This window comes from Peromyscus leucopus, chromosome 1, assembly GCF_004664715.2.
Source record: "Peromyscus leucopus breed LL Stock chromosome 1, UCI_PerLeu_2.1, whole genome shotgun sequence".
NCBI lineage: Eukaryota > Metazoa > Chordata > Mammalia > Rodentia > Cricetidae > Peromyscus > Peromyscus leucopus.
This window is the reverse complement of record NC_051063.1, coordinates 74,732,920-74,748,040: the sequence shown is the minus strand read 5'-3', so window position 1 is coordinate 74,748,040 and position 15,121 is coordinate 74,732,920. Positions and strand designations below refer to the sequence as shown.

The window sequence follows — 15,121 nt, the reverse complement described above, 5'->3', positions numbered from 1 at the left end:
GCCTGGACAGAGAGACTCATCGAAGGATTGTCTAGATTAGGTTGGTCTATGAACATGCCTGTGGAGTATTATCTTGATTAAGTTAATTTAGAAGGGAAAATTTGCCCATTGTGGGTGGCACCATTTTCTAGATTCTAGGGGCTCCTGGATTGTGTAAGTGTAGGGAAGGGGCTGACCAGCAGCATGCATATATTACGGCCCCTTCTTCTGCTTTTGGACATAATCTGACCAGTTGCTTTTAGGCTGCTAAGACTTTGACTTCTGCACCACTGTAGCCCAGAACTGTGAGCTAAAGCAAACACTGTCCCTTTAAGTTCCCTTTGTCAGAGCATGGCATCACACAAGCCAAGACACAGAAGAAATGAGTGTAACAAGGTAACTTCTACATTCAACCAGGTACTTCATTGTCTAAGTGCTTCATAATGCATATTTTTTCTTTGACCTTCAGATAATAGTCATTTAGAGTAAAAGGGGGTATTTTTTCTAATCAGGAGACACTCTCAAATGGTGAGAAATTTCTCTGCACAGATAGCAATGGGTTACTTCGAACATTCCATAAGTTCACCCAAGGTCAAGGTAAGTAACCCACCTCCCAAAGCACTAGAAGCTTCTATACTTGTTGATCAGCTTATCCTAGCCATGAGAAGGGTAATATGTTGGATGTCATCACATCCCTAGGGGTCTTGCACTCAGTGAAGGGAAGCCCATGCTGAGGATAATTGCTTTCTTTCCCTATAATCAAGGTCACCCTGACTGAGCATTACTGAGGGCTTCTTGGTGATGTGTGTGTGTGGTGGTGGTGGTGCTGGGGTTAAGTGAGCAAGAAAAATCAGGCAGGACATGAGTCCTATCACAACCCTGTAGCAGACAGAAGAATTGGCACATCCACCCAGCAGCTGCTTAGGTGTCTCAGTTAGGGTTTCTATTGCTGTGAAGGGACACTGTGACCATGGCAACTCTTAAAAAGAAAAATATTTCACTGGGGCCATCTTACAGTTTCAGAGGTTTAGTCCATTATTGCCACAGCAGGAAGCATGGCAGTGTGCAGGCAGACATGGTGCTGGAGAGGTAGCTGAGAGTTCTATGTCTAAATTCACAGGCAGCAGGCAGAGAATTGGTTTGATCTTCTGAGATCTCAAAGTGCATCCCCTAGTGATACACTTCCTCCAGCAAAGCCACACCTACTCCAACAAGGTCTCACCTCCTGATAGTGTCACTCCTTATGGACCAAGCATTCAAACACATGGGTCTATGGGGGCCATACCTATTCTAACCACCACAGAAAGGTTGTGGTTTTGCCTGGTTTGGTGAAGGTATACCACACACTTCCATACTCCTCCCTTTGAAGGCTCCCCGGATTCCAGCAATAAGCAACCAGAACACTTCCTATCTCAGACAGATTCTTCCTTAGACTTCTCTTTCAACAGCACTTGAGTGGTCTGGATTGGCTCTGCATATGAGAACTGACCTAGCAGTTTATCCTGGGCATGACCAACCTCACCAGGAGACTCTTTGGAGTTGTCCACCAGTCCAACCAGTGAACTATCAGACCTCCAGCATAGTTTAATCTCTCTCTGCTTGTTCCACATCCATTTCTGTTGAGTCATATGGTGTGTGGAGGAGCCAAGAAAATCAACACAATGCCCAGCTCCTGCCGAGCACTTCACCTCCCTGTCAGCCAGGGCCATTTCTAGCACCTCTACCATGCTCTTGAACTGCACTTCACAAGGAAGCACAGCCCGTGGCCCACACCTAGCCCAAGGCTCCTGGAGAGGGGGTGTACACCTCATCTCCTCCCACCCTTTCTCAGTGCCAGCCTTTCAGGGATCCAGCCCTCCCAGATACTCAAGAAATGATAGATGCTTGGGCTAGGGGTGTGGCTCAGTTTGTAGACTGCTTGCCTGATTTGGTGGTTTGAATAGACTTGGAATGGTTGGTCTTCAGTTAGCAGCCCCCTCCTTTTTTTGAGGCTTAGAAGAAGTGGCCTTGCTGGATGAAGTGGGTTTGGAGGCTTAAAGAGTTTGTTCTCTTTGCTTCCGGTTTGCACTTCAAGATGTGAGCTCTTAGCTACTGCTCCAAGCACTATATCGGCCTGCTGCCATGCTTCCAACGTGATGGTGATGGACTTTCATCCCCCTGGAACTGTGAGCCCCAAACAACCTTGGTCATAATATTGTGGTGATATATTGTGTACCCTAATAAAAATTACCTGAAGATCAGAGAACAGAACAAGCCACTAGATTAAACATAGAGGCCGGGCAGTGGTGGCATACACCTTTAATCCCAGCACTCAGGAGGCAGAGATCTGTCTGGATCTCTGTGAGTTCAAAGCCACCCTGGACTACATGAGATTGACTCATTCTAGGAGAGGAAACACAGCCAGGAAGTGGTGACACACACCTTTAATCCCAGTACTGGGAAGCACACACACCTGTAATGGCTGGGTGGAGAAAGGTATATAAGGCGTGAGGAGACAGGAACTAGAGGCCTTTTGGCTGAGGAAGCTCATTTGGCTAGAGGCTTATTGGCTGAGGTAAGACGTGGCAGTGGCTTGTTCCTTTGTGTCTCTGATCTTCAGGCAAATTTTATTAGGGTACACAATATATCACCACATTTTATCACAGCAAAGGAAAAATAACCTGATATGCACGAAGCCCCAAGTCCATCCCTAGCACCACACAAACCAGGTGTGGTGGAACACTTTAATCCTAGCACTTAGGAAGTATAGGCAAGAGTATCAAAAGTTAAAGGTCATCCTTAGCTACATAAGGAATTCAAGGCCAGTTTAGGCTACATAAAACCTATCTCAAAAATAAAAATAAAAAGAGTTATTCCAGGAGTATTAAAACAATTAAATGGATGATCAAAAGAAGAGATGATGCCCCCACTCATCTGGTGATCAGGCTGGATGAAAGCCGGAGTCATCCAATGGAGCCGTGCACTGTTTCCTAGGCTCTATCCAAATATCTAGGTGACCTGGGGCTTTGTCTGGGGTCGGTTGCCTTGAACTATGTCCAGGGCCTCTTTGATGCTCTGGAAGGATGTTCCCCATTTGGAGTCATAGCCTCTTGGGTTACATCCTGCCTGCACTATCTCTACTGGAAATGCCCTACAGCTGGACAGTGGACTTCAGAGTCTTTGCAGCTGGGCATACAAGGGCTGTCTGCAAACAAGAGAGGTTTAAAATAAATAGTGATTCCAATAGACCCATCTTGATGAGAAGTCTGCACAGCATCCGACACTCTGTGAACGCTCAACACTGCAAAGTGAGTGTGATTGCCAGATCTCTAAAAGGGGCAAAGGCCCCCAGGCCACTTGTTCTGTAAGTGTTACTCAGAAGTGGTGGCCCAGACTGCCTGGGACCACAGAGCCCAAGAAACAGATGTTTTACTGCAGCCACTACAAAGTCTTGATGGCTGGATGTCCAAGGCTGGGCAGCATGCCTTCCTTCCAGATGCTCACTAATGCATCACCAGGGCAATTAGCAGTGTCCATGACCACCATGAGGGCGATGTCCTGTTTATTTTTAACTGTTTGTTCATTACAGTAGGAGGGTGGGAGGCTCTGGATCATTCTAGGATCTTCCCATTGCTCCTCCTCCCACACCGTTCTATTTTATATTATTATTATTATTATCCCCTCTCTCATTGTGTGTGTGTGTGTGTGTGTGTGTGTGTGTGTGTGTGTGTGTGTGTGTGTGTGTGTTCTGTAGGTGGGAGGAGCTCAGAGGTCAAAACTGTTGAGTGCCTTCCTTCATTGCTCTCTGTCCCTTTTTTGAGGCTGAGTCTCTCACTTACAGTGAGCTCCCAGGGTCTATTTGCTTCCACCCCCAACCCAGGCACCAAGGTTACAGGCGCATGCTGCTATGTCTAGCTTTTATGTGAGTGCTTGGAGATCCAAAGCCAGTTCCTTTGCTCACAAAGCAAACACTTTACCCAGTGAACCATCTCCCCAGCCCAAGGACTGATTTGTTAGAAAAGCTGAAGCCTAGATTTCCCCCACTCACCAGGAGCCATTTCCACACGGCCTCTGGGGCCCATGAGTGTCATCTGGCCAGCCTGATGCAATCTTCATTGATTTCATAGGCCTGTGTTTCTCAGCCACCCCAATTAGAAACTAAACATAATTTGTACCAGTGAATTTGGTAGACCAGTAGGTCTGATCCTACTGTAATGGAGTGTGGCATGGTAATGTCCCACTTCTTTACCTTCTCTGGTCTTTGAGAAGTGAAGCTTTCTTCACAGGCAACCTACATATCTCACTATTTCTCTCACACACCAACATGCAACCCTCCTATCCTTGTTCTCTTGGTTTCTATTTATTTATTTTTTGTTTTTCTTTCTTTCTTTCTTTCTTTCTTTCTATTTATTTATTTATTTTTATGTGAACTGGTGTCTTGGCCATGAGTCTGTCTGTGTGAGGGTGTCAAATCTTGGACAGACAGTTGTGAGCTGCCATGTGGGTACTAGGAATTGAACCCGGGTCCTTTGGAAGAACAGTCAGTGCTCTTAAACATTGAGCCATCTCCCCAGTCCTCTCTTAGCTTCTCAAATGCAGTGGGATCTCCATCTTGGGATACACGATCCTTCACAGTGAGGTGTGTCTTCTGCATCATGGAACATTCGGAAGCCTGGCCTTGCTGGCCTCCACTCAAGAGATGCCAGTGGCATGCCTCCTCTCCATGGGTGTGAGCATCTCCTGATGTGGCCAAGAACCTCAGGGAAGAAGATTCCTTCACTTGCAAACCATCAAATCATTAGCTGTTAAAAGGTTGGTAAAAAGCATTTTTTTTTCCAAGAGACAGTAGAAGTTGACTAAGGAAGTTCCCATTTTATGATTTATTTCCTGGATTGTGCAAATCAAGGAACTTAAATTGGTGGCAAAAGCCCAAGGATTCACCTGACTAAGAATGTTCTTTAAAGGAGCCGGCAGTAATCCATGGAGTTGTGGAGGGGTTAAGACAGTTCAGGGGGTTGCCTGACCCCCTCTTCCTGTCTTCAGGAGCAGGGCTTCCAGTGGAGGATGGTCCCAGACCCCCCTTGTTTCCACTCCCCCAACTTCCCTGTCATGGTCGGTGACCCCCACCTGTCGCCTCCACTATGTCATAGAGGGAACAGCAAAGGGCAGAATTTGGACTAGACAAGTATGGTTTATCAGAAGTCAGAGGAATTCCAGACCGGTCCCTGGCTCTTGAGACTCCTCACCCTCAGATCCTTAGCATCCTAGCTGAAATGCAATTTCAGGTACATTTCCCCTGTTCATTCCTAAGGGTGAGAGCTGCATCTTGTCCAAATCATTCTTCTTGAAACTTAGCACAGAGCCTGGCCAATGTTTGATTTTAATAATAACTGGTATATCTGGTTCTTTCCTGTACCAGATATGAAAACCCTCCATATATTAAAAAAAAAAATAAAAACCTCATTTGAAGCCCTAAATCCTAAAGGACAGGGACTAGCCAATTATTCCCATTTTGCAGAAGGGGAAGCTAATGTTTGGGGCGTCAAATGGCCTTTTCAAATCTCTTCACCTGACAGAGAGAGACTACCAAGTCCCGGCCCACACTGTTCAGACAAAGCTTCTTGATCCCCGGGGAGCTCCAGGTCCTGGATGCACCTGAGGTGATACAACCGGAGAAGCAGTGACTATCACCAGCATCCTGCCCATCAGGGGGTGCTTGCAGGGCTGCGGTGGCCACCAGGTGACCTGGCCAGCTCATCAGAGGGAGATGTGGGTGTCCTGATGCTATCACCTGTTCTGCTTCCTAGCACATACTTGGAGGAGAACTGGAACGTTTTCCTTAGCCCTTAGTATTTTTCCACTTTGGGCAGAAAGCAAAAGGCACCTCCTTGACCTGCTTACCCTGGCCGTGCCCCTGTGACTGTGCCAGCCAGAATGCTCATGGCTGCCAGTTACGGGAACGTAAAACTGAAACATAGAAAAACAAACGACAAAAAACCAAAACAAAACTCTGGATGGCTTGCTTGGCTTCTTTTCCTGTGGCTGTGATAAAATACTCTGACAAAGGCAGCTTAAGGGAGAAACACATGACTGGGCTCCCAGTTCCAAGTTACAGTCTGTCCTGGCAGGGAGTTCACAGTGGCAGGAACTTGAGAGTTACTGGTTCCATTCCATCCACAGTCAAGAGTAGAGAGCCGTGGAATACAAGCCAGTGCTCAGCTCTATGTTATTCAGCCCAGGGAATGGTGTTGCCCAGGGGGGACGGGTCCCCCCACGTCAATTAACATAACTGAGGTAGTTCCTCACAGTCATTCCCAGAGGTTCCAAGTGACTCCAGATTGTCAGGTTGACGATTAAAACTCACCACCACACTGGTGCTGGGTCAATTTATCACAGCAAGTGTCTATTATCAAGACACAGCAAGGTTGGTAGAGGGTCTCTGTTCAGATCCTGCCCCTTGTTCTTCAGGATACCAGGATATAGGAAAGGACACAGACACAAGCTAAATTTGTACAAGCCAGGAGTTGGCAAATGTTGTGTTCAAGATCCAACAATTCAATGAAATAAGGAATGAGTTGGTTCTGCCCCAAGAGACTAGGAACTGCATTCAGGGAAGGCTGGGCATAAATTAAGCCTGAAGAAATGATGGAGGGAATGAGAAGTACAACCAGAAGTGATGCCAGGAGCAGGCAACTCAGGAGCCAAACCAGAACGATGGCAGTTGTGGGTAAATCCAAGGGAACACTGGTTCAGGAGTGAGGGGTGCTGAAGGACAGGCCAGAGACCCTCAGGACCTCATGCTACCCCATTCACTGGGAACTGGAGACCACTCTTTCTAAAGAAAATAGCTTGGGAGAATGCCTAGTGCTCTAACTGGTGGTCCACATCTGGACAGGTGTTTCCAGGTTCTTGCCGCCTTAATCAATAAACTGAAGAAGAGCACAGAGATTGTGAAGTAGCAGGGGAACTATTTAAAGCAAATCAATAGTACAGATCATAACGGCTGTCAGGAGTGATAGGGGCCACATAGGTGAGGGGACTCAAGGGCCCCGGGTTATTGCCTGAGGCTTCTCTACCAGTGTCTGGAAAGGAAGGAGGGAATGTTACAAAAGGGGAGTAATGGAGTTGTTCTCTATTTTAATTGACAGGTGGATTATATAACCCTTTCTCTATTGGGCATGTCTCTTCCCAAAATGCATCTGGTTTTGACCTATGCAGGGCCAGTTATACATAGGTATAAGGTGGTAAATAGGGGCTCTCCCTAAAGGTTTCTTTAGACAAGAGTTTGCCTTAGTGCACATATACACAAAACTAGTTTAGGCAAGATTGGCCTCCTTATTTTTCTACTTAAATATATCGGGCAATGCATTTGAATAGAAAACTTTCTGTGTTTATTGGCAGGGGAGGAGAAACGTATTCAATTGTTTGGAATGGAGTATTCTCATAGCTTGGTATAGGTGGGGTCCTAGTTTGCCAGGTGCATTGTTAGGAGAGGGGTGTGTACATGGGGCATGCAGATGTGGGTCTAAGGTTACCGAGTGCATTGTTAGGAGAGGGGTATGTACATGGGGCATGCAGATGTGGGTCCAAGGTTACCGAGTACATTGTTAGGAGAGGGGTGTGTACATGGGGCATGCAGATGTGAGTCCAAGGTTACCAAGTTAACCTTGAAAAATAAGAATAAAATGTATGTGCAGACCAAACCAAGCAGAGTCCCCCGGTTGCTCCACTATTCCCCATGCCTGTCTTCTTCAGTTTTTGCCTGTGTGGTATAGAAACAAGTGTCTAGCTCACAGTGTTATTTGAGAGGATCCTGGGAAGCTCTGGCAAGGTCATGGGAATTGAGGCAGGGAAGAGAAGGTCACCTGGGGGAACTGGACCTCCAACCTCCTGCCAGGGATGTGTAGGAGCCACTGGAACTTACTCCAAAGAATCAGGTATGTTTGTGTCTTTCCCAGACCTGAATTCAATGCCATTGGCCAATATCTTGGATTCAGCTATACCGGGAATGTTTACAGCCCCAGAATGGGTACAGAAAATGAATTCAGGGACTACTGGTGCTCATTTCCTGAGAGATGATCCCCTTTTTTCACCTATATTCCTGCTGAGGACCTCTGGGATTCGACATTGTCCAGAAGCCTCGGAGAGCTGCTCATCCCCTGAGTGTTTCCTACCTAACATCTAGCCTGGCCTAGAGTGGGACAGACACATGCCAACTACAGAGCACTCTTGAGTGGGAGCCTCAGCGACTTTCAATACAAAGCATGTAAGGAAACAGGGGCGATGGTCAGGGCTACACCTAATATAAGACACACATCTGCCTCACCAGCTGCTTCTCATGTCCATGCTTTGCACAGGTCTCTAAGGGCAGGCCACCGATGTCTCAGCTTTAGTGGTTTCCATAGTGTGTCTCTCAGGAAGTTCACATACATTCTAGAGATATTTCCACTCCACATCCACTCAAGGAAGACAGAAAAGTCTTCAGCATCTCAAGGGTTAGAATGATATTCATGGAACAAATATTTTAGGCAAATATTTAAGCCCCTTCTTTCACTTATATGATGAATAACTAAAGTTCATCTCTTTGTTTCTTAAAGCATAGGGGCAGGAAGGTGACAGCTAGCCTTGGGTGAGTGTGGACATACCTTCCCAAAGGCAGACACGCACTTGCTGTTGCTTCTCACGAGTGAGGTTTTACTGCTAAGCATACCCTCTCTGGGCCCTGGTATTGCCACCCAGGGAGGTTCCTACAATGTGATGCTGGCGATGGAAAGACCTTGGATTCGGCTGCCATTTCCATGTGACAAAGCCTGAGATAGTCTGTCCTCCTATGGGTCACAGGCTTGGGCGAATGAGACATTCTGTCTACGTGCCGAGAGCTCCTTGGAAGCAAAGCCTTGGTGGAGATAAGGAAAGTTTCACAGCCCGCTGCTGGGCTTTGGAGGGGCCAGTGTAAGGTAAGCCTGGGTTGGGGGACAGTGATGGGAGGACCGCCAATGTGTGCTCGTTGGTGAGGGCTGGAGCAGAAAAGATGAAGTAAGTTTGGGAAAGATGGGGAGGGGAGAACACAGGGTCTGATGTTTTCTTCCTAGCTAGCCTGTCCCAAAGAAATGGACGGTCACGTTCTCTGAGCCTCTGTTCTCTGTAAAATCACCCTTTTCCAGCCTGTGCTCGCAATTACTAAAAAAACAATAGCTCCTTTACTCAGCTCTCCAAAAACAATCCTTCCATTTCACTATTTGCAAAAACAATTTCTTCATTGTAAATAAGTCCCCAGACTCCACATTGTTCCCTGATCCAGGAAAACACAGGAACATATTTTATAAGCGCTGCTTATTTCCAAACAAGGGACATTGTTTCATCTTAGAAACGCTATTTTTAAGGGTCCTCCTGCAGAGCAGCCTAGATAGTGAGTGCTCTGGGGTGTGAATATGGGAGCAGCAGATGAGCGAGTTGTGAAGGAAATGCTGCAGGGGAGAAAGTGTACAGTCTATTTGTCCATCTGCTTAACCCATCACCCAAGCGAGAGTCTTACAGTGTGATGTCAACATTTGGTTCTAATTGAACAGGCCTGCTGGAGCCAGAGTGCCCTGTCTGAACAAATGTAGAACCAGCCTAGAGAGGCAGGCAGAGGGCACGATTCTTGCACTCTCAGATCCCTGGAGACCAGGATGGCCAGGGCAGAGAGACGGGAGACCAGGAGTTAGGGTCAAAGGGTGCTGGTTCTTGGAGCACCAACCTAGATGGAGTAAAGTGCCCTTAGAGAAGGCCACACTTAGAGTATTACCCTTCTCAACTGTCAGGGTGGACAGGGATCTGGTTATATAATCGAGGATCTTTGCTAACGCACCACTACCCACTGGGGACCTCTAAGAAACAATGCTGTAACCTTCTGAGTATAAAGGAATATTTTCCAGCCCCCAACACCTGTCAGAACCCCAGCATCCCAGCCTACCATACAATGGGACAAGCATACCCCAGTCACAGACCAACTTCAGATGAGGAGGGTGAATGATTGGTTTGCAGAGATAAACCATTATTGCAGGTACACCAGAGACTTTGTGTGTTGGGGTGGGGAGCAAGCCAACATCTGCTGTGGGCCTCAATCACCCATGGGCTCCATCACATAAAGCATCTATCTCCTGCTGGACAGGAATATATAAACACTCCAGTCCCATAGTTGGAAGATGAGATGTCTACATGGGGATGGGGGTTGCTGGGGAGGAAGCAACCTCAGCCACAGGGACCACACTCTTCAAGGAAACATGCAGGGGCCACCTAGTCAATGATCCTTTTGTGAAGATGTGTTCACCCCTCCACTTGGACCAGTGGTGCCCTCAGCACATTCTGCTGCCCCAAACTCAGTGGTTACAAACAGTATACATGGACAATCTAAGCAGCCAGTCATCCATTCTGCCATCAGCCAGTTCTCCCAGCCTTTCTTCCCAGCCTCACTGGAGTAAGGGTCAGAGAGTGTTAGTCTTGGTACACTTCTGCTGTAACTCAGTAGAGTCTGTAGTGGTTGGGGATGTTTGGAAAGAGTGCTCAATGTCTATGCTTACGATTCCCAGCAGCACCTCCGGCTTCCACTTGGGGATATGTGCTGACCAGCATTTATTTATTGAAGAAGCAGTACACTGTATTAAAAGCTGTATCTGGAGATGTACAGTTCCCTTGTTTCCCAGCAGATATGTGCCTGTTATTCTCTCCCAAGCACACTGAATGAGTTGAGCTTCTGACCTGAGCCAGGCCATGCAGTCCCCTCCCTTGTCTCATTTCAAAGTGTCACTAGAAGCAGAGATGGTGCTGGGCTGGTTCACAGAAGGAATCATCACAGTTTTACTGGGCGTTATTGGCCCCAAAGGGCTGTGGCATATAGAGTTAGTGAACAGAGACCCACAAAGGAGTCCAGTCTTTCATATAAACCTTGTGACATGGCCTGAGCCCCCAGTAAAGCTAAATGTACTCTTGTCTATTGGCTTAAAAGTAAACATAAGTTAACATTGGACTTCAGACACCTTGAATGGGTTTTTCTTCCACTCATAACATCAAAGAACCATAGCCAAAGCCTTGCCATCATTAGCTTCTGAAGTGCCAATCGTTTCTTAAAATCAATGCTGAGGGGTGAGCAGGGCTACCTCTGCATCCTGGGTAGGGTGGACTTTGCAGACAGTCTTCTAGCTTTGGAAGACCTTTGCTGTCAACCACTACTCCCACCAGAAACCTGGGCTCCACCACTGATCCCACATGTCCCTGGTCTCCCCGCTATACTCATCAGTTATGTCTGATTCCATCTACCTCATCACAGCTCTCAGAGTCAAACCCGGAATTTTTCTCATTGTCGACTCCCTAAGCCACACTCCCTTTATCTTTTGTGAGGGCTCCAACATGGTCTTCCAGACTCCCGTTCCATGCTCGCCTCTTCCCATCCAAAGCAGGCTATTCGGTCCCCACTGCGCTAGCTGCGTCACTTAAAACACTGGGGAGTTGTCTCCCAAGTCATACTCTGGCCCTAGACATCACCTGCAGGCTTCTGAAACTGCACCCAGCTTTCTTCTGCTTTAAGCTCTTATTAGGTCTTTGTTGAATTTACAAATTACTGCAAACCTAATAGCTTAAAAGAGTGCAGATGTTATCTAAGCATACAGGTCCAAAACCCATATGAGCCTCATTAGGTCAAATCCAGGTGCCAGCAGGTCTAAGATCCTTTCTGAACTCTATAGGAGAAATCTGTCTCCTCATCTTTCAGTGTCCCAGAACTTCACTCTACAGCGAGGGGTGTGTACCTCTCCTCCAGCCTCAGATATCACAGATCTGACCCTTCATCTATCATTACATCTTTCTCTGATAGTGGCTGGGGAAGGTTCTCTGCTTCTGAAGGTTCCTGTGCTCATCTCAACCTTATCCCAATAGCAGAGGGCAAGGTCTCACAGCCATAATCTGCAAAGTCCCTTTTTGTATATAAGTAAAGGTGTTCCCAGATTCTAAGGACATCATTCTACAGGACACAGATCCATTATGCCTATTGCTGTCCATAGAATCTTCTTCCACCAACCAAACTCACTGAAGTCTACTGTGGAAATACCAGAGAGACCTCCTTAAAAGTCTTCTTAAATTAGACTTCCTGATCATACCATAGTCTTTTCTCCTTTATTTATAGCATTTCTGATAGCATTTCCCTAGATCAGTGCACCCAATAAGTAGTTCAGTATTTCTTCCATTAACCTGTAAACTCTAGAACAGAAACTCCATCAACTTGGCTGAATGGTCCTAAAACGCTTGGTCACATGGCACATGCTCTACAAAGACAATGGATGAATGAATGAATAAATGTGTTAAATTGGCCATGAACTTTAAGCTTACAATTGTCTCATTTTTCAGGACCAATCTTGATAGTCCATGATGGATTTAAGGAGCTCTAGCAGACCTGGATATTGTATAGCTATTTCTTCTGAAATGAAGCTTCCCTTAAGACTCAGAAAGTAAACAAATTCACAATTCCCAGGAAACTCCTGAAACTTACAAGATTCACAAGACCCCCTCCTACAAGCAGCAATAATTACTGAGGAGAGTCTCTGGCCAACCTAGCTGCTTGCAAGTCATGGAGGGAGCTCCAGGAATACAGATTTCATGGGTCACCTTCGGTGGAGTGGACTTTTTGATGATGCAGCTGTCTTTAAGTCATCCATACTCTTCTAAGTAACTCCTCACCCTATAACTCTAATAAAGTCCCCGGCTAACTGATGTAGGTATAATTTCTTTTTAGCCCGCTGTTATCACTCTATTTAGGGTGAATAGATGTTTGCTCATGTCTTTCCAAGTTGTACAACAATGCAAATCTGGAATTTGATATCCACCCACTCTTCTTTGGGCCCCAGTCACACTCCTAGTCCCTCTCTTAAATTCTGAGCCCAAGCGCCTCCTGTATTCACCTGCCCCCAAGCTGTTCCTGTCTACAGAGCCCCTGGGTGAGGAAGACCCATCTACAGTACTTCTCAGAACTGATGAGAACACCCATGCTTCATCATCTCCTTCACAAGCAGGTAGCCCAGGAGGACTTGAGTTACCATGAGATATATAAAACTATCATCCCTGGGACACTCAATGCCTGCTGTCAAATGAACGATGCTCCAACATTCTTGTCCTCCGATGACTGACTACAGACCCTCTGCTGGCTTAGATGGGAGAGACAGTGTAGTCCCATGGCACAGGTTTAGAGAGGAAGCAAGGAACATTATGACTTTACTTCTCCTTTGAATACAATTCATGTCCCACATCTCGCAAGGCCAATCCCTATATGAGCACACATCTCCCCGGTGGGCATACACCTACCCAACCTCACAGAAGGCTGGCGAGAAGGCATAAAGGTGGCTTAAGCAGACCGTCCGGAACAAAGAAAAACTTTTTAGGCCATCAGGAAGGAGCTTACAGGCTCCTGGGTCTCTCTACCCTGCAGTCTCTCCCTCAAATGCTGTAATGGTTAGTGCTGACTGTCAACTTGACTGGATCTAGACTCACCTAGGAGACAAGCCTCTGGGTGTGACTTTGAGGGAGTTTCTGAATTGGGCTAACGGGTTGGGAAGACACGCCCTAAATGTAGCTGGCACCATTCTATGGACCAGGGCTTCCGAATGAATAAAATCAGAAAAGTGAGCTGGCACCATCGTTCACTCTTTATGTGTCCTGACTGCAGATGCAATGTGTGGCCAGCCGCCTCAAGTTCCTGCCACTGTGCCTTCAGCACCACAGTGGGAAGTGCCTGCAAAGTGTGAGCCCAAATGAGCCCTCCCTTCCTGAAGCTGTTCTTCGGGTCAAGGAAAGTAATATGGAAGGCAAAGCACCGAGCTGGGAAAAATTGAAAAACTGAAGTAAAAGGAGCTTCCCATTGGAAGAGCACCGCCCTGGAACTGATTGGTGCCAGCAAGGCTATAAAGTTCTGGTCCTCTGTCAGCTGAGCTGGGGCAATCCTGGGACAGCCAAGGGGTCAGCAAGCAGGTGACATCGGCACATGGGTGGAGAGCCATTTGCAAGGCTGGGCACCTTCCGCACCTCCCCTGAAAGCTAAGTGTTAGTGCTCCAATGCAGGCCTTGCTCACAGCTGACACAAATCTTCATTAACGCAACAGGAGGATCTGCCAAAGAAAGGATCTTAACTGTTTGCTGAAAGCCAGAAGGAAAACAAAGAACACTTAAAAAAAAAAAAAAAAAAAAAAAAAAAAAAAAAGCAACCTAAAATGCCCAGCCTGTCTCTCCGGGGTGACACCAGCGATTTTCCCATGAAAATACAGAGAGAAGAGTAATTAAGGAGAGAAAGCAAGGGTCAGGGAGGCCCATCTGTTTAAACGGAGCAATTTCAATGACTCTTTTAAGTAGAAAAGAACGATTATTGTATTATCCCGAGGTGATCCAAAATCTCAAAAATTGAGGGAATATTAAAGAGAATTGATGTTTTGGGCATTCTGAATGTTATGGGAAAGTCTGAGAGTAAGCAAGAAAGCTTACAGGTCTGTTCTGATGTGAGGAGAGCCCAGAGGCTCTTCCATCACAATGCGGGGAAGTAAAGAGTGGATTAAGGCCGCAATTTTCAGTAGCTTAAAAAAAAAAGAACCACAGAGACACAAGTGCTACCAATTACATCTCAACACACACAGCACCTCCTTAAACCTCGTTGCAGAGAAAGCAAACAAGTTCATTGTCAACCAGGGTGTTCTCACGTAGAAAGCTTTGGAACATACAGCGTGCATTAAAGGGGAGATATCTCGCATGTGCAATTACTCAACACATCTTTAAAACTGTAAACACTTATTCACATGTGGAGAAGGTTAGCGCGGCAGGCTTGGAACATCCCACCTGGCAGGCGGCTTGCCTCCGTTTCTTTCCAGTTGAGTAATGGTCCTCGGCGGGCGGCAGCTACTCTTAGGAGCACCGAACTCCAGTCGGCAGAGAAATCATTAATGATGAGGGCAGGAGGTCAGCTGCTATTTTTATCCGGGGTACTCCCTTTCCTGCTCTCTGCATTGATGTGCTCCCAGAAACCGTGTCTATGTCTTTCCAGGACCCCACCTCGCACATCTGCGAGCACACCCACCCGGAAAAGCCAGGGGGCTTTGGGCTTGCTGCCCGCTGCCCTCTCCAGCTACGACAAGTGAGTGGCACTGAGGAC

The 15,121-nt window shown here is 46.8% G+C and overlaps 1 long non-coding RNA gene across 1 annotated transcript; it reads left to right on the top strand.

The window, feature by feature from the left end:
• The first annotated feature begins 4,463 nt into the window (after positions 1-4,463).
• On the top strand, positions 4,464-14,562 carry LOC119088855. Its single transcript, XR_005092591.1, has 2 exons — positions 4,464-4,770; positions 7,917-14,562. It is a non-coding gene; the product is annotated as an uncharacterized LOC119088855 (long non-coding RNA).
• The last annotated feature ends 559 nt before the right edge of the window (positions 14,563-15,121 follow it).